This window comes from Myotis lucifugus, unplaced genomic scaffold (assembly GCF_000147115.1).
Source record: "Myotis lucifugus unplaced genomic scaffold, Myoluc2.0 scaffold_78, whole genome shotgun sequence".
Classification (NCBI taxonomy): Eukaryota; Metazoa; Chordata; class Mammalia; order Chiroptera; family Vespertilionidae; genus Myotis; species Myotis lucifugus.
This window is the reverse complement of record NW_005871126.1, coordinates 3,979,433-3,999,952: the sequence shown is the minus strand read 5'-3', so window position 1 is coordinate 3,999,952 and position 20,520 is coordinate 3,979,433. Positions and strand designations below refer to the sequence as shown.

At 38.3% G+C, this 20,520-nt stretch overlaps 1 protein-coding gene and 1 pseudogene across 1 annotated transcript in view; one reads left to right on the top strand and one right to left on the bottom strand.

Moving 5' to 3' along the window:
* Positions 1-20,520, top strand: part of PDE3A (phosphodiesterase 3A) — a 247,103-nt gene that overhangs the window by 72,100 nt on the left and 154,483 nt on the right. The gene's annotated exons all lie outside the window — the stretch shown is intronic.
* LOC102442876 lies at positions 6,488-8,624 on the bottom strand (annotated as a pseudogene).

Here is a 20,520-nt window from a genome sequence, read left to right as displayed (position 1 = left end):
TAGGCTGCAATAACAACAACCACACAAAAATATTAATGGCTTATTACAAAGAGGATTTTCCTGTTATTTCCCATGTGGCGTGGCAGGAAGACTGGGCATATCACAGTTACTTCTGAAGGAAGCTCCATTTGACACATGCTTCCCCAGTCACCTGAGCAGGGGAAGAGAACATGTTAAATCACACACTGGCTCTGAGCACCTTCTACCCAGTGGGTGATGCATGACACTTGTGTGAATACATTTCATTGACCTCACATGGCCTCACTAAATGTCCAGGGGAGTGCAATCTTCCCATGTGGAGGACAAATGGAAATATTTAGGCAACAGCACTGCTGGATGTTAAATATGAGAAATCGTGGGTCAATTCTTTTGAAATTTATGTTCATTAGCAGTTTGTAAAACTGTAGTCAAATCTAGCAGTTTGGAAATCTTATAAAAATCCTTAAAATATGATTATGTGTCTTTTGAAATCAGCATGTCAGCTTAAAACACTGAATTTAAAACATATGCTTAAACTTAACTCAATAAATGTAAGCACTTAGTGGCTGGGGAACAAAAGCATGGATTAAAACCATCTTGTCCATTGATCGTGTCATAGAAAACGGCAGTGTCACAGCAAATAGGTTGAGTTATCCTTGGATTACATATCACTAGAGGCCCGGTGCACGAAATTTATGCACTCGGGGGGAAGGGGTCCCTCAGCCTTCTCACAGTCCGGGAGCCCTCCGGGGATGTCCTACTGACAGACATCCTTAGCACTGCCATGGAGGTGGGAGAGGCTCTTACCACTGCCGCTGCACTCGCCAGCCGTGAGCCCAGCTTATGGGTGAGCAGTGCTTCCCCTGTGGGAGTGCACTGACCACCAGGGGGCAGCTCCTGCGTTGAGTGTCTGCCCCCTGGTGGTCAGTGAACATCATAGCAACCAGTCATTCTGCCATTCGGTTGATTTGCATATTAGCCTTTTATTATATAGGATGTTTGAAGCATCCTCTTATTTGATGAAGGAGGCTATGATTGCCACTCAGAATTTCTCAAAGGCAATGAGCAGAGTTTGAATGAGTCAAAATTTCACATTGAATCACTATTCTATAGGTGTATTGAATTTTATTAAAAAATCTTCTTAATATTTACTCTTCTTGGGTCTATTTTCAGTTGTCAGCACTTTTCAACACTAATTGCTGTTTTTAAATTTCCTTTGGAAAGAATAAGTTATGTAGAAATTTATTTGAGGCACATTTAATATAAATCTAGTCTTGGAGACAAATCTTACTCTATCCTATTGTGGATATATCTAAACTGTATCACTGTGATTCTCCCCCTAACGTGGATATAGGAACTTGACTACCTGCATAGGTATGTAAGAGAATGTGGGTGAGAGGAGAAATTAAAAATAGAATTATACTAGAATTATTTGCTGATATAAGCTTCTTAGGAAATATTTTTTGGATGAATAGTGATTATTCAGTGTGATCAAATATACAGACATAAAGTAAGGAAATCTAAAAGCAGTATCTGATCGAAAAATTTGACCAGTAATTGCTTTTTTCCTGTGTTTTGTTTATATCACACAACAATAATACCTTCTTTCAATTTTTATGGGACTTAAATAGGTCTGAGTAAATCTCTTAGCTTTCCTTTGCCTCAGAGTAATTGTGCTGAAAATTATCAAGAGATGTATCACCATAAATAAAATAGTAAATATAGAAATCATAAAATAAACTGTTCCATGAAAATAAAATATCTTTTTAGAAGGAGAAATTGGTCTTAATTGTTGGCCTGCTTTATTCATTTAGCAGATTTTCTTATGGAACATCATTTTTCTGCCTCTCAGAAAATTTGTCCATTGTTCAGAACTCCCCCTGAATGTTTGAATTTCCAAAACCTATCAATAGAACAACTGATTTTTTATTTGCCAGCTTCTGTACAGTTAAAAGATCATTCTGTTAGCTTCTTTGTGGCAATATGAGAGAAGGGAAAGAAGGAGGGAGAACCTTACAATATTGGTTTATGTAACAGGACAAGGGGCTTTCAAATTACATAGTCCATGAAAATTAAGTTCCTTTTTTCAGTGGTGTGGTCATGTAGAGGAGGTTTCAAAGATGACGCATCTAGGAAGTTGGGGGTTAATGGGGGGATGAGGACACATTTGTAATACCTTAACCAATAAAGAAATTAAAGATGAAAAAAAAAAAGATGATACATCTCATAGTTCCATTCCTTCCTGTTGTAAAATGAACCAGCACGTATTTATCAAGTATTTATTAGTTTAAGGGACCTGTGGCTGAGTTTTTATTTCTGTCCCACTTTCCCTATCCCCCCTTGCCTAGCAGGTCCCAACCTCTCCATCATTAATATCAGTTTTCCATGTGCATTAAGTAATGTCCTTTTCCTGATAGAACTTTACACTGCCCACTTTTCCTTTCTGGCAATGAATACACATGAACAACAAGTAGTCACACCTCTTAAACTGACAAGCTCTTGCCAAAACACAGAAACAAACAAAACCAGTTGGTGGTACTGTTTTTCATCAGCCCATTTACATTCTGAGGAGTCTAGTCCATCAGATAAATTTCTATTCTATTGAAACTCATCGACTTTATGCATCAGTCACTATTTCCTACATGTTGCTGCAAGATTAAGAATATCATTAACGTGACAACAAATTATGGACATATGTAAGCTCTAAATTTCCTTGTGAGTGTTCAAAATTAAAGAAATAGCCCTAGCCAGTTTGGCTCAGTGGATAGAGTGTTGGCCCACAGACTGAAGGTTTCCGGGTTCAATTCCGGTCAAGGGCAAGTACCTTTGTTGCAGGCTCGATACCTGGTTGGTGTTCATGTGGAAGGGAACCGATTGATGTGTTTCTCTCACATCAGTGTTTCTCAATCTCTCTCTCTCTCTCTCTCTCTCTCTCTGTTTTCCTTCTACTCTCTCTAAAAATAAATGGAAAAATATCAATATCCTCAGGTGACAATGAACAACAATAAAAATAAAGAAATAAAGCATTAATTCCCTTTGGTCTGAACAATTCAAGACACAGCCTCAACCCCTTTATAGGTCAGGCTCTGGAAGAAGTGAATGTGATGAAATGACTGTACGTGCTCCATGAATTAACATCAAAGGTGTTTACCGCAAATGTAGGGAAAGGGTGAAGCATGTCTTACATTTTCAGCCTCAGGCGTGAAGAGGAGACCTGGATAGTAATAAAAACAGGGAGTGTTTCTATTATGGACCCTGGGTGTGTTCAGAGTAAATCAGTTTGTGTTCTGTGAAAGAATCCAGGACCGGGTTTTTAGCCTCTGAGGATCAATAAATTTCACACTAGGAAATACCTAATCTTGAGCCTTAGAAAACACCTCATACTCTTGCCAGTTGTCAGCAAACCCATCACCACTGCTAGTAAAATAACTCCAAAAGCAAATCAAGCTGGCAGGCATCACACACATACATGGGTCGGTTCCACAGCATCACTTCCATCGGGCCCCACACTATTCTGTTTATATTAGAAACAACTACTAGAAGTCTAGAGGTAAAGACTGGCATTAAATTCTCCAGTGATGCAGGAATAAGTGTTAACAGCTGTACCTGGGTGCATTCCGCTGCCTAGTCCTGGAAATAGTTCACCATTTAAGAGAAGCTGACTACATACCTTGGGGAAAAAAAAATTTCTACCATATTGTGCAAATCCATGTAAATCTTCTCATTTTCCCCCTTTTTTTCTGAGTTAACTCACACAAGTATCTGTAAGGCTTTTCCAAATACTTTGTTAAGCCTGAAAAACGTTCCCTCCAAATTTATAGCGTGTCCAAATGGCTGCAGATTACAGCCACATGTGAGTATGTATGCATACATGGAATAAAGCCAGTTTTTAAAATGTGGGTGGTAGTGCCTTTAACTGAGACTCCAACTGCTTTACACATAGTGGGAAACATCAGGAACCAACTAGAAATTCTTTAAAAGCAAACCGAATTTTAGAAAGACCAAGGAAATGGGAATATGGCCTCACCTCTTATTCCTCACGGACAAAAATACTTCCCTCACTGTGTTTATTGTTTCTTCCAGATGATCTTTGCATACCCCGTCCGTGGAGTAGAGAGTCATTGGCCTGCACTCATTTTTTCCTTCCTGGAGGTATAAATAGACTGATGACGCTCAATGCTCTCTGCAGTCGGTGCATCATTCATACCGTACATCTCCTTTCTAGGTCACAACGCTTTTAAAAAAACCAGCAGCAGTAGCAGCATGTGAGAAGATGAGCGTGTGACCCCCCCTCTCACCTCAGAGTAGTGCATTTGATAGCATCCAGGCAGCAGGCATGGAAACATGACATTTGGTGGTTCAAGAATATCAGAGAGGAAATAGCCATTCTTACCAAATAGCTTCAAAATAGCATCGTCTGAGCATTTTCCCCTCCTCCCTTTCTCACCCACATGTCTGAAAGGAAACCCTTCCCCTCTAAAGTATTACAAAGCATTTGTATTTTGGGAGAATTGGGAGAGCCTGCTTCTCCTACTACAACTATCTGCCTTCTCCCTTTGTCCAATCGGATAATTTCAAATCACGAGAAAGTGATTTTTCCTCTTCAGTAAAAGAAAAATGGTCATGCTTTCTGGCAGTCATTTATTATTAAGTGCCTAGTGAGGAATCGTGTCGTGTACAGTGTTGAGTGTTTTGAGATGAGGCGAGGGAGGAACGTAATTCTCTGCTCTCCTCCAGCCTCATCACTTTGCTTGTGAACTATGATCTTTAACCCAACGCTTCCCAAGAGGGTTAATTGCCTGAACTAATCTCATATTTGGGTGAGGCAGGGAACGAGATTGGTGAGTGGCAGAGGGAGTGTCCTTGGAGTTGTTGAGTTTGAGTCTTGGGCTCCAACTTTTTCAACCTTGTTCTCTTCTTAGTCTGTCAAAACGTTTTAAGGACCATCAATTCTCTCTTTGAGTAAATATGCATTGCGTGCATCCTATGTGCCAGACTATTTCAAGCATTTAGGATACCAGTTAACAATGGACAGATCTTCTGTTCACTTAAAATTTCATTCAAACTGATAATATCTCAGTGGAATAAGTGTTGTGAAGAAATATCAAGCAGGCTGAGTGGAATCGGTACGTGGATATGGACCATAAGTACTACTTAATATAAGATGGCTAAGGGAACTTGAACTGATAAGGGGACATCTCCTGTTTTCAGGGGTAAAAGCCATGTGCATGCAAATCTGGGGGAATTCATTCCAGGCAGAGAAAATGGCAAATGTAAATATCAGTGGTGAGGGCAGAGTAAGGGAACAAAGGTGACAAGAGGTCATAGAGGAGGCGGTGGGACACACCATGGAGGCCCTTGTAGGCCATGTTGAGGTCTTCGGACTTTATTCTTACCAAGATGAGACCTCTCAGAGGACAAGCATGATCTTTAGGAGAAGATGTAGCACATAGATTATCAATGGGCCAGTGCAGGCATATGTCATATTTTGATGAATACATCAAATGTACTTTTATTTCAAAGGGAGATGCATGTCAAAATTTTGAGCTAATCAGGTCTTGCTAGGGGGTAAGAGTTGTAGCATAACAACAATCTGGTGCTAAACAAAGGTTGAGTGGGTTTACGTGGGTGTGTGAGAACTCCGCCTTGCAACTTGGAGAACACATTCAAGGCAGAAAACAAATTGTCACTTACGCTGAGTCAGAGTGCAAAGGATGAGCAGGTGGAAAGCCTAGTGACCTTCAGAGAGGTGTTTCCATTTTATGAAACTCGCTGTTAACATCAGGTATTTATCTTTTAATCCTTTCCAGTATGTCAGCAAAAGTTGTAGTATTTGGAAGTATGCCTTGCTAACTTCAAAAAGGCTGTAGATATTTAAGATATTTAAGAACATGGTTCAAACTTCCAGTCTAGGAAAGTTTAAGACCTCAGTGTAATAACAGCTCTCCTAAACACTGCAGTGGTATCTAATTCACCTCTACTTCACGCATTTCATGCCTTTTTTGAATGTCAGTAGATCTCAGAGCAAAAGGGGAAAGAACTAGCTGATTTTATTATCAATGCCAAACAAGTCTTAAAAAAAGAAATGAAAACTTCTAAGTCCTCGTCTTTCTGGAGGAGGAACTAGATCAGATAAGGTTGGCCTAAAGGAGGGATTTTTGTCCTATGACTTTGTTCCCATGGAGTTGAAAGGGACCCAGTGTCAGAAGGTTTCCTGTGAGGAAATGACAATAGCCCATCACAGCTTGGCTATTCTTCTTTAGTAATCTAATGGTCTAGAGCAGCGGTTCTCAACCTGTGGGTCGAGACCCCTTTGGGGGTCGAACAACCCTTTCACAGGGGTCGCCTAAGACCATCGGAAAACATATATAATTACATATTGTTTTTGTGATTAATCACTATGCTTTAATTATGTTCAATTTGTAACAATGAAATTGGGGGTCACCACAACATGAGGAACTGTATTAAAGGGTCGCGGCATTAGGAAGGTTGAGAACCACTTCCCTGGGCCTCTCAAACTTCTTCCTCCTCCCCATGGAAACAAAGGTGAAAGTCTGAGCAGACCCTTTAACAAAGTTGGAGGGGAAAGAAAAGTTTTCGCTTCAGATAAAAGTCGAACCAGTGGTGAGGGACCACAAGGGAATGCTCTTTGCCAAATGTTGTACTTGGAAGATCAAGTGCACAAGGATCTTGTCCTAAAAGTTCACATTTAAATTCTATTTTGTGTCGTAAGATTTTTATTTAAATCATTGAGGTTTCTTTCAGCAGTCCGAGCTGCCAACCAATTATCATGTGCTTTTTTCTCATGGGAAATAATCTGCCCTTGATAAGAATGAATGGTTCTCTCCATTTCTTCTGCAAGATCTTTGGCTCACTTTCTCCAGCTCTTTAGCTGCCAGGCTGTTCTCTTCATATGCTTTAGAAAGTTTCTCCTGTTTCTCTAACCCAGCAATTTTCAACATTTTTATTTTAATCTCAAGGCACACTTAAACTAATCACAAAAATTCTGCGGCACACCAAAAAATATATTTCTTGCCGATCTGAAAATAAAAGGTATAATTTTGATTGATTTTAAAAAAATAGTAGTAGTAATTACTTACCCTTTTTTCTCCAAAGTGACTTTAAAAAAAAATCAGGTGCCTATACTTATATATTAAGGATTTCAGTACCAAGAATCAACCAATCAGATGCAACTCTGTTATATGACTTATTTATTTATGTTTCAAGACAGGGCATTCACACCAGATGGATATTGTGTTGGCTATTGTCATTTTTTTTTCACCATCCAAAGGAAAAGAGGCCAGTGCCCCTGACTAAATAGTCAGGTATTGCATGTTTAAAAAAATTCTTGCGGCACACCAGTGTGTCACAGTATACCAGTTGAAAATTGCTGCTCTAAGCAGTAATTTCCTACTATTAATTTTCTCCAAAGTGTACGTTCCTTTTCTTGATACAGTTCAGTCCTTCCTTTAAATTTCTGCTTTAGTTCATGATTCTCATTTTCAAAATGTTCATTTTCTGACTGCAAAGATGCTTGTTCAGTCTAGAGATGTTTAATACACTCTGCGAGCTCTTCCTTTGTTTTATCTACTTCAGATAACCGAGTGAAAATTCAGTTTCTTTCTTCTTCTAGGGTTTTTAAAGACGCCTTTAACTTAGCAGCATGAATATGCTTCTTCAAAGCTCCCTTTGGTTATCACTTTTTGAATTCTTCTTCTTTCCAATTCCAAGTTATCATCCATTAAATCTTCTCCATGCAGAGCAGCACATTATTGCATCTTTAGCAAGCATTCAGCCAGAGTTGATCTGTTTTTCTTTATCATATAGAACTTGTTTCGCATATACTTTGGAGCCTTCAAATGTTATTTTCTGTTTATTGAGCTCACTCACTTGTACTTTCCATTCAACTTCTTGTAAAAGTTCTTTCCAGCTTTCCTGAAGTTAGAAATTTTCACTCAAAGCATCTTTATAGCTATCTTAAGTGGGTCTTCATTCATTTGAAATATTTTGAAGGCTGTCATTTGGCTTCGGTGACATGTGATTTGAGTGATTTTGATTCATCTCCTACGGACTGTATCCTTTTTTAATTATCCACCGTCAATTCATCTTGTTCAGAATGTTTCGATGTCTCTTCTTTTAACTCTTTTCTCTAGAAAGAGTATTTCCTGCTCAAATGCAGATTTGGAACTGTTCAGCTTTTCACAGATTGCCTCCAAACTTTGAGCTTCTGTTGACTCCTCTTCGAAGCTGGAATCCTGCAATGACTAAGTCTTCATACTGCTTTTGTATGAGGCTAAATTTTTCAAGTAGTTTACATCTTTCTTCCATTAATGTGGAAAGCGCTACAGCAAACTTTTCCTCTCTTGCCACATAAAACTGGTTTCTAATCGATCAAAAACTTCTCCATAAAAACAAGAAAACGGCAAACAGTTCAACAATAGCTGCACTTATCAGCAATCCCCATGGAAAACCATTAGGATTAGGACCTTTTCTAAGATTTTCAGGGAATGCTGCCACAACCCTGGTAGTTTTTCCAGGACCAGCCCCAAGTACAGCGGAGGGGCAGTTCTGGGCTCCTTAGATACATGGCTCAGCCAGGGCCTGACTGAGCCAAGAGTAAGCGGCAGAGAACACTCAGCTTCCATCAGAACCCAAACTGGCACCAGGCAACTGGGCCAGACCACTGCAGAGCTGGTTGCACGGAGTTGTGGAGGAAATGGTGTCAGCAGGTCTCAAGTGTCCATGGAGAGCCTAGGTCTGGCCCCTATGTTACCTTTATGTCCAGGTGATCGGAAGGAACGAGCCAGTCCCTTCAAGAGCCTGTGACTTGCCCTCTCCTTGCAGCCCCACCTGCTGTTTGGTTTAGGCTAGGCAGCTGCAGGGAGCTGGGGAGGAGGGGCAAAGCCTGTTTGTTTTTGTATGAGTCCTGAGGTATAGCTGGATGGTGTGTGATGCAAATTTTCTTTGTTCTTAAAGACTGGCTCAGGACTATAAATGGCTGGTCTGATGTTGAATAAAAAGTGACATATGGGCACAGACATGAATTTGTCTTGTGTGAATGAGTTCCTGTCTTTGAAATCATTTTTCTAAAGCTTTCCAGATATAACTAATTACCATCAAACCTTACCTTATAGAGAGAAAATTAAATATTTTAGGAGAAACACTCTCACCATGTTGTGAACCTATGAAATATCATACTTTATTTATACTACTAAGAAAATCTCAGTATTATCAATTAAGAAGCAGCTAATGGCATATAAAAGAATCCTAAAATGAAATTAGAGGATTAGCCATAGCATATAAGCTCTTTGTATATAACTGTTTACTTCTGTTTCTTAGGTTCATTATACCCTATTTATTTATTTTTATTTTTTTAGAGATATGAAGTTACATATAGCTTATAAAAATTCTGTGTTTTTCTTAGTTCATCAAAACTTCCTTTCTGAAGATACAAGTCCGTGAAACTGGAGGTTGCTCTACACATTTCTTCTCTTCATTAGTATGCCATTTTTTCCATTTCTACGGTGTATGTATTTCAAGAACAGAGTGTCCTTTATGTTAGTTCATATTAAGTTGTAGCCTAACACATGCCTACAACTCTGATGTGATTCCCTTCATACCAGCTTCCCAAGCTTAGTACTGACATATTCTAGAATTTAAATGTCATTAGTACTTTTATTTAAAATGCTAGCATATCCTGAATAAAATAGGAAATATACAATTGAACATCCCAGAGATGGATAAAATGGGGAAAGCAAATGATTCTTACTTCTTAGAAGTTGAGAGACTGTATCGAAACCAGTGTTCCAGAAGAAGGAAGTAGCATAAATAATACAAATATGTGCCAAAAATATTACTCGTCTTAGATCTCCCCTTGTGAGATTTTGGATCAATAAGAAACTGTGTTTATATGGAAGCTGTTTAGAGGCCATTGCTGAGTGTGAAGAGCCAATGAACTAAGTCAGCAGGTTAAAACCTGACCCTCTGGTCCATTCATTTTTCTCTCTTTTGCCTCTTGAAAAGCATGTTCCCTAGAGATCCATTCAAATAGTCACTGGGAGGCCAGAGGCCCCACCCTTTGTCCAGTACACTGAACTGTGTTTTGCAACGTGGAAATGGTTCCCATTCCAGTCCCTGACAGCCAACCTCGTGGAAGTCAGGCAAAGACACAGGATGCTTCTGTGGAGCACAAACACTTTGCACTGACAGTTAGGAGCTGGGAAGAGAACTAGTTCTGTTCTACAAGCAAATACGTTGGGTTTTAAATTTTTTATAAAGCATGTCAACCATTAAAAGCTCTAATAATTAAGAATTCTTACTGGGAATCAATAGTTTGCATGTGTTTCAATAAAATGAGGAGATGGTGGAAGAGATGAAAAAGTGCCAGGTGGTGACCCATTGAACAAGGTGCTCTGAGTTGTATTTAGGTGACTGTATGTGATATGATGCATGACCATGAGTAATATTGTGAATGTGGATGTTTTTTTTTTAGTGTAGCTTTAAGACTAAATAATGACTAGTACATTATTTTAAAATGTCTCATAGTAAGGGGCCATTTTGTCTATTTTTGGGTTTCTGGCTCTGTTTTTTTGTATAGTTGATGCTGTAAACAAATTCATTCTGAATATGGAAAGGACTTCATCTATTAACGATTACCTGAATGTGGCTTTGTGTGTGACAGATAAAATTTGAATTTTAGGATAAATTGTTTCTTCCTTTTCTCCTCCTTAGAAGTCGTCACCTGCTCTAATTACTAAAGGAACCTGCCTTTCTCCAGCACTCATTTTTAGTTTGAATGCTAAAATGAGATCTAAAGTGTATGTTTCCCATCACATGGTTATAGGCCAAAAAAATAAATTGTCCTTTGAACTCCAGAGCTGAGTTCAAAAATTACAGAAATAAACACAATTTTTATTAGCTTTTTGGATACTTCTTTGTTTTTCTCATTGTTGGGTGGGCAGCCTTTGTTAAATATGCCTTCCAAAGTTTTTTCTTGGTTGTTGAACTACTTGACCAGTGTATTATTTTTATAAGTACACTCAATTTTTATCTAATTGGGAGTAAAGGAGGACAGCTGTTAAACATAAATTCTAAGTTATTGGTTGTTTTCATCCTTTAGAAAATTCCAATTTGAGCAATATCAGATAGAGTTGGTTGAAACAATAAATTATAAATATGTGAAATCTCTGGAAAGGCTTCTCTAAGAAAGAAGATAAAAGAAAGGAGATCAGTGATAACTCCACTCCTTTTGTTTGTGTGTCTAGGAATCTTTAATTCGGTAATGAATGATAAACATAGGTTAACCCAAACCCCTGATAGGTTAACCCAAACCCCTTTTTAAAAAGCGAAGGACACCCAGGCCCCAAAGCTTTGTACAATGATTTCCTATGTTCCTGCCTGGTACTTTTTCCATCACCCATAGACCTAAATGCTTCGGCATTTAAATGTTTTATAAAAATGAATTATTACTCTTGATTATATAAAAGAATTTTTAAAGAGCTCTCTTTTGTGATTTACTTTTTAAAGTATGTGATACTCTCTTAAAAGCATTGAAAATGCATCTTCTGGCATCTTTTCCTAGATTTTGGACTGTATTTCTTATGTGTTGTTAGGATATCCACTTAAAATCTGAATGTTTGAGCTAATTAAACAGTGGAATGTTGTTCAGTGGATAAGAACGTTTCTTTAAACACTCATTTAAATTAATAGCAAGTCTGCCTCTTGTAGCCTGCTTTGTGACTTTTGTCCTTTAAGCTCAAGTAAAGTAAGTTGCATTGTTTAGGTTTTAAGATTGCAACATTGTTTTTACTAGGATTGAACTCTATTAAACTTAATTATGGCATTTATTTTTTCATTTGCTATTAAGTCCTGAGTATTCCCTTTTATACCCTGAGCTATCTCAGAATCTTGCTTTCTTTTATTTTAATGTTAAATATTACATATTTTGCATTTGCGTCTAGTGCTTATTATCATTAGCCTTTTGTCGAAATTAAAGAGGCAGACGACTTTGTCCTGCACTAGCCTTTGATCTTGGGCAAGTTATTTAATTTCTCTGGATCTTATTCGATCATCGGTAAAATTGTTCCTATAACGTGGATCTATCAATAGGACTGACTGTAAACCTTAAATGAAACGATAATGATAAATTGTCTGGCATGGCATCAGACACCTAGTAAGTTTGTGCGAATTGTAGTTATATATCAAGATGCAAGAGGCGCCCTAACCGGTTTGGCTCAGTGGATAGAGCATCGGCCTGCGGATTGAAGGATCCCAAGTTCGATTCCAATCAAGAGCATGTACCTTGATTACGGGCACATCCCCAGTAGGGGGTGTGCAGGAGGCAGCTGATCGATGTTTCTCTCTCATTGATGTTTCTAACTCTCTATCCCTCTCCCTTCCTCTCTGTAAAAAAGAATCAATAAAATATATTTAAAAAAAAAACAAAAAGATGCAAGAGGCAGCTCAAGTTACCCTGACAGCAATGTTTCAGGTTGTACTGATGGTCTTGCCTGCACTTCCTCTTCCACCCTTATGCAGCTTCAGACAGGCTAGACTTCAGGGAATTATTTTCTGTTGCTGTTATGACTTTTCACCTAACTACTGTGGAGAGGAATTAGAAACGAGTGCCTGAGAAGTGTTTGTTCACTGCTTAGTAGTCATGGATTGGCAAGCACCGTAATTGGATTTAGTCGGACTTCTCTACACAAAGGAAGAACCACAAGGCACCCTCTCCAGGTTTCAGATGTCTTCACTGGCAGGAGTTTTTTGTTAAATGATCCTAGAGGAGAGGTAACTAAACAGTTTATTTTGCACGCTCTGAGGCTGCCACTTTGTCAGTCCGTGTATCGCTAACGTGGTCTAATTTTTCGAGCCCTCACAATTCCACGCTGAACTGGGAAGCCAAGTCCAAAGCCTTGGAGCTCACAAGCACTTCTCCGCATTTCAGAACCCAGTGATGGTTGGCTTGAAAATCATGACTCACAGAGCACGAGGAGGCAGAGATCACTTCTCACCATTCCCCTTGTTATTTTTAATTTTTATTTTGGGGGCAGATTTTGAGACATATGTTCATGTTTAACCCTGAAGGGCTTCCAAGCCATTCTTTGAGCCTGCAGTGACTGAGATTTTCAGTTTTTTCTAGCTTCCCCAGCAATCAGTATCCTTCTAGTTACCTGAGTGTGACGTCCAGGATCCATTTTTGCCTGCCCTTTGAATTTCATTACTCACTTTTACTATGTTGTAATGTCCTGTCAGTTTCTATCTGTCAACTCCGCTCTATTCCCGCAGCCGGGGCCCATTTAGTCATCTCCCACCTCGCTGGTGGTCATGGTCTGTTTCTAGCCTCTCACCCCCCCTCCAGTCTTTCCCATTGTCTTCAAAGCCACCTTCCTGAAGCATACTTCTGCAGGGTGCTGGTTCATCAGAGAAACTGACAGACTCTTTCAGAATTGGATAAGTTAATTCGAATGCTATGTTGGTGATAATAATTATTTAGGAACTTTTCCAGTTTAGAAACACATAAAATTTCCTTTTAGTAAACACAGGCGCTTTTATATGTTTTAAAAAGATACTGCATACTGAATAATGTCTAGAGAAGCATAATAGTTTTTAACACAACACATATTTTTGATGAGATATAAAAATTCATATTGTGTGGAAGAAGTAGGGAAATAGTAAGTTATTTAGGATATCAAAACACAGAAAATTATTTAACCCAGCTTAACAGTGCTCTAATTGTAAATAATTCTGAAGTTAAATGTCAGTGTGGAGAATGAAGGCAGACAAAATAGATATTCCCATGGGACAACTGTTCTTTTATGGGCTTTCAGGGAACTCTAAATGACTTTCTTTGCCAAAAATGACTTTGGAAAATTGTGTCTTCTCTTCTAAATTTGATTCCATCTCTACCTCTTCTTGGAAATCATATCTTAAATTTAATCTCTTTCTCCTGGCAACAATTGTTAGGATATGACAACGAAAGCACAAGAAACAAAAACAAAAAGGAAAAAGTAGGATTACATCAAACTAAAAAGCTTCTGCAAGTAAAAAAAACCAACAAAATGAAAAGGCAACTTACAGAATGGTAGAAAACAGTTGCAAATCATATCTCTGATAAGACGTTATTTCTAAAATATATAAAGAACTCATACAACTCAATAGCAATAAAGCAAATAATATAATTTAAGAGTATTATGCTAGGCGAAATAAGCTAAAAGTATCACATGATGTGGACTCTAATGAACAAAATAAACTGATGAACAAAATAGATCCAGAGACATAGAAGCATAGAAGCATGGAACAGACTGTGGAATCTCAGAGGGAAGTTGGAGAGAGCTGGGAGGGTGGGAAGAGATCAACCAAAGAACTTGTATGCATATATGCATAACCCATGGACACAGACAATAGGGTGGTGAAGGCCTTGGGCGGGGGGCGGGGCAGGCTAGAAGGGTCAATAGAGGAAAAAAGGGGGACATGTAATACTTTCACAAATAAAGATTTAATTATAAATAAATAAATAAATAAATAAATAAATAAATAAATAAAGCATGCAGGGGGACTGAAAAGACATTTTTCCAAAGACATACACATGGTGACCAGATACTGTGAAAAGATGCTCAACATCGCTAGGGAAATGCAAATTAAAACCACAATGAGATTAACCAAAGAACATATATGCATAAATGTATAGCTCATGGGCACAGACAATAGTGTTGGGAAGGTCTGGGGTGAGGCTAGGGCTGGGTGGAGGGGGTGGAATAGGGGACATCGGTAATGCTGCAACAATAAAATAACACACAATGAGATATCAACTCACACCTGTTAGGATGGTGTCATCAAAAGGAAAAGAGATAAATATTGGTGAGGATATAGAGAAAAGGGTACCTTCATGTTGGTGGGAATGTAAATTGGTGCAGTCACTGTGGAAAACAGTATAGAGGTTTCTCAAAAAAATAAAAATAGAACTATTGTATGATCTAGCAATCCCATTTCTGGGTATATATCCAAAGGAAATGAAATCAGGTTTCATAAATGATATCTGTCCCATGTTCATTGTCGTATTCTTCACAATAGCCAAGATATGACAACTGCCTAAGTGTTTATCTATGGATGAATGTATAAAGAAGACGTGGTGTATATACACAGTGGAATATTATTCAGCCTTGGGAAAGAAGGCAATTTATGACATTTGTAACAACTTGGGTGGGTTTGGGGCACACTATGCTGAAGTGCAGTGTCAGATAGAGAAAGACAAATCCTGTAAGGTATCACTTATATGTGGTACCTTAAAAACAACTCAAACTCATAGAAACAGAGAATAAGATGGTAGTTGCCGGTCCTGGAGAGTGGGGGGAATGGGGATCAAAGGGGACACCTTTTCAGTTACAGGATGAATAACTTCTGGAAATCTAATGCACTGCATGGTGTTATAGTTAATTATGCTGTATTAAAGGCTCGAAAGTTGCTAAGAGAGTAGATCTTAAATGTTCTCCGTACAAAAGAGAAATGATAATTATGTGAGGTAATGGAACTGTTAACTAACACTACTGTGGTAATCATTTCACAACATACAAGTATCTCAAATCAACATGTTGTACACCTTAAACTTACACAATGTTATATGTCAATTATATGTCAGTAAAGCTGGAAAAATTAATCACTTTCCTGATTTGTTCTATGTCTAATACATGTGTTAACAGAACTCAGATTGTTTTGTGTTGTGTTTTTTCTGACTTGCTTAGCAGCAATCATTCAGCAACATCCATTATTTTTCTTACATATTAGGGTACTCTTTTAAAAATATATACTAAAGCTTTGTCTAATAAAATGAATAAATTTGTTGATGGACTTCATGGCATAAGATAGTAGTGTTTAGAATAGTGATGGAAAATGGGTTTCATATTGAGTGTTGTTTCTACTTGATTAGGAACATGGTGTTAAGAAGGACTCTGAGGCTCTATCTGAGCTCAGTGGAACAGAGTGAAGTAAGAATTGATGATGTCTGAGTGGGCTGACATTTAGGGGCCTTTTCTGGTTTCAAGTATGACCACTATCATTAGGGGATGAACCTAGGGCCATCTGATTATGAAGCTCAGCTTATCCCCTCGATCACCAAGTGAGACCATAGTGAGAAGCTGGCCATCTGCAAGGATGGAGCTTTCACCAGAAACTGACCATGCTGGCACCTTGACCTTGAATTTTTAGGCTCCAGAACTGTGAGACAATGAAATAACTGTGTTATTTTGCTATGGCAGATTACCAGGCCTTACCATGGAAATTGAGCCAACAGATCTGGAGAGCAATCTAGCATTTGAATTCTTTAATATCTCCATAGGATTTTGTGGTGTGCATGTAGGTAGAGAACAATGTAATGTTTAATTTGCCTACAAGTGTTTTACAACCCTGCCTGGACACTAAAATTTCCTTCAGAACTTTTGAATGACTGGTGCAAGGTTCCCTCCTGGATCCATTAACTCCTGTGCAGGGTCAGAGGTTGGTGTTTTGGAAGTTCTTCCCACATGAGTCTAACATGCAGGCCAAGGAGAGAACCGCTGGCCTACATTAATCTCCTTTCCTGTGTGCTGCTTCTCCAGGAATCCCCGTTGCTGGAGATGGAGTGTGGTCATACTCTCTCTTTCCTCTGGGCTCTCCTTTCCATAGCACAGAGCAACATTACTAGTTTAGGAGCGACAAATCCATCGGCCTTCTATTGCCTCAAGTTCATCAGTACTTAAAATCCTAGAGTAGGGACTGCAAAGGGAAAAACCATGTGCATATTCTAGGTTTTTGAATTCTAGATAAATTAATATTATTTAAAGCTGCCCATTTCAAAGAAGTAAAGAATTTTAGACTTTATAACCAAAATAATATTTGATATGTGATGTATATTCCTCTTAAGGCTATCTTTCTGGTCTTCTCGTTAAAAAAATATTTATTGAATATTGTTATATGCTTGCAGGCTCCTGTACTTGGCACTCAGGATGTCAGGGAGAAGGTAACATTTAGAATGTTTGTGGAGCAGAGTGGCACTGACGTGATTAGGCAGAAAATGTGTGAACCATAAACAGCCCTTAGGTTCATACTGGTGAACCTGAGTTAACACTGAAAGAGACAGATACATCTCTACCCACTTAAGGTCTATAGTCCCTTGTAGAATCATACAATTTAATGTATGTCAGCCTAACCTAGGTGATTCTTTGGTATCACCCTCAGAGATTCTGATCAGAATTGGGCTCAGGATTTAGAATGTTTAACATATTTTCTGGGAAAAATGGATGAGAAAAAACAACCAAGAAGGAGTTCCTTAGCAGTTGCATAAAGCAATTCAGTGTTTTTAACAAGTTGAGCTAATGGAATGTATTTTTCTTTCATTTTTTTCCCCCAGAGTATTTAGTGGAAAATCTCTGCTGCCTGATAATTGGTCTCTTTGGGTCAATTTTATGGGGGGCGGGGAGGGTCAGCCTTTGTACCTTCCAGCAGCTTCAACTCCTCCCTCCACTGCCACTGCAAACCCCAATCAGTGGGAAATTCTGGAAACTTGAAGTGAGGGACCATTTTCTTTTTTCCTTTTTACTAAAGGTGCAACTATTCAGTTAGATATAAAACCCTGCACTCTTTGGTTGTTAAATATCTCTCTGAATCCCTCAGGGGTTTTATTAATCAAAATGACCACAAGATCACAGCTGCAACTCATCTTAAGAACTATGTCTCAGAAAAACAGTAAGTAGCGAGTGACTCGCCATATCCTGAGAAAAAATAAAGAGTGGTTTAAAGTCTAAATCTTATCAGGGTTCCCTCTGACATTTTTTAGATGTTGGCATGTGTAGCTTAATCTTGTTTTGAGGAATTTTAAAATCTGGCTTGGATTAAAAGGCAAAAGTTTTGGGAACAAATGCAGCTAAATATCTAAATATATTAAAAGTGTATATAGACTCTCTTTTTCAAATAAATTGAAATGATTATTTACCAACACAGTAAGCCTTTTAAATGTGTTAACATATTTTAAGTGACACTCAGTACAAGCTTGTTGTGTATGATCTTACAAGTAGTTTAGTTGTAAGACATTTAGTTTTTTTTCTTTCAGTAATCAGTAATGAAAAATTCAAATAGGGAGATAGATCTTAGAAATAGTGTCTAATTTGGTACAATCCCAGTTCTGGTGAGTTATAGCATTAAAGTTTTATAGATAAAACCTTTTAATTGTGACTATGATGCACGTGAAAGAGGGTGTATGATATATGTACAGTATGAAGAGTAGCAAACTGATACTCTACTGTTCAGCTTAAAAAACAGATCATGCCCTAACCAGTTTGGCTCAGTGGATAGAGCATCAGCCTGAGGACTGAAGGGTCCCAGATTCGATTCCGGTCAAGGGCATTGTACCTTGGTTGCGGGCACATCCCCAGTAGGGGGTGTGCAGGTGGCTAATTGATGTTTCTCTCTCATTGATGTTTCTAACTCTCTATCCCTCTCCCTTCCTCTCTGTAAAAAAATCAATAAAATATATTTTTTAAAAAAAACAAACAAACAGATCATTACTAGTAGTGTATCTTTTTTTAGCTCTCTGGAGACACTACCATGATCCAATCCTCCTTTCTTCCTTACACAGTTCATCCATATCTTAAATTTTATAAAAAATAATTCTTTTGCTTTTTTGAATAGGAAGAATCTTTTAAATATATAATATTTATTTTTGCATATTTTTGACTTGTAATATTGGAATTATACTGTGTTTATTTTCCCATGACTTTTTTCACCCAACTTTTCTTTAAAATATATTTTTTATTGATTTCACAGAGGAAGGGAGAGGGAGAGAGATAGAAACATCAATGATGAGAGAGAATCATTGATTGGCTGCCTCCTGCATGCCCCCTACTGGGGATCAAGCCCACAACCCAGGCATGTGCCTTTGACCGGGAATTGAACCCGGGACCCTTCAGTCCGCAGGCTGACGCTCCATCCACTGAGCCAAACCGGCTAGGGCTTCACCCAACTTTTTGAGATCCAACTATGTTGATGTTTATTACTATAGAGCAGGTCCTTGAATACGTCATTTTGATAAATAAACACAATTTCGTTAAAATGTTGTTGAGCGGGGGGGAAAAGATTGTTGACCAGTGCTACTGTCTGTGTAGATGTTGTACAGCACGTGCTCCCTTGTCTGCATGGGTTTTCTCCCATATTCTGGTTTCCTCCCACTTCCCAAATATATGCATGTTAGGTGAATTGCTGTGTCTACATTGTCCTGTGTGAGTGTGAGTGTGCATCCTCTGATGGAAAGGCATCCCGTCAAAGGTTGGTTCCCACCTGACACCTGGAGCTGCTGGGAGAGGCTCTGGCCACCCTTGACCCTACACTGGAATAAGCAGGTTGGAAAAAAGTCATCTTACTTGTTTTTATTCATCTTCACATAAATGTATAGCTCACATTTGTTTCAATGTTTAATACTGGAAGTATTTTAGCTCTTTACTTAGAAGCTTGGTGACGTTTTTGTGACAAGAAATCTATTATAGGGACTTAACTCTTGTTAGTATCACTTGCTCTGTGATGAAATTGATTTTGCTGTACATTGTTTTGCTTAAAATTGCAGTTTCCAAGAACCTAGTGAGACTTTAAGTGAGGACTTACTGTAGTTCATTCATATCCCACTATTTATTTATTTATTTATTTATTTATTTATTTATTTATTTATTGTCTAAAGTTTTACATATGTCTCCTTTTTCCCCAATTGACCCTCCCCCCCACCCCCGAGCCATTCCCACCCTGGGCAGGCCCCCACCGCCCCAGTGTCTGTGGCCATTGGTGTTTCCCACTACTTATTAATTCATTGTCTGAAGCTGCTATACCACAACATATTTATCCATTGTTGTTTGATGGACTGTTGGATTTTCCTCATAGTTTTGAATATTACTAACAATATGCATAAAATTGTATGTGGTCTCTAGTGCACATGTACAGGTACATATATCTTCAAGGTGTAAACCTGGGAGTGACTTGCTGGGTCGTACGGTATGTACTTGTTCAACTCTCCAGAATAGAACTAAACCACACTCCAAAGTGGATGCAACAATCAATATACACTCTCCCTAAGAGATTGTATGAATTCTCATTGTTTTACACACCAACAAGTCTTATCGGTATCAAATGGAATTTACTATGGTTTTAATTTTCATGTTCTTGATTGATAATGAAGTTGAACCTCTTTTCAAATATTTAGGAGCCATTCATGAAATGCCTCTCTGGCCACTTTATTATTAGACATTTGTCCTCTTATTTTTCCATAGGAATTCCTTATATACTTTGGACATGTATCCTTTGTCAGTTATATATGTTGTGGGTGTTTTTTCTTAGTATTTTCTTGAATTTTCATTATCTTTAAGGTGATCATTTGATGATTGTTTTAATTTGTAATTGTATTAGTTTCTTATGACTGCTATAACAAATTGCTACAAACCAGGTAGCTTAAGACCACGCACATTTAATCTCTGACAATTCTGGAGGTCAGAAGTATGAAATCAGTTTCACTGGTGCAAAATCCAGGTT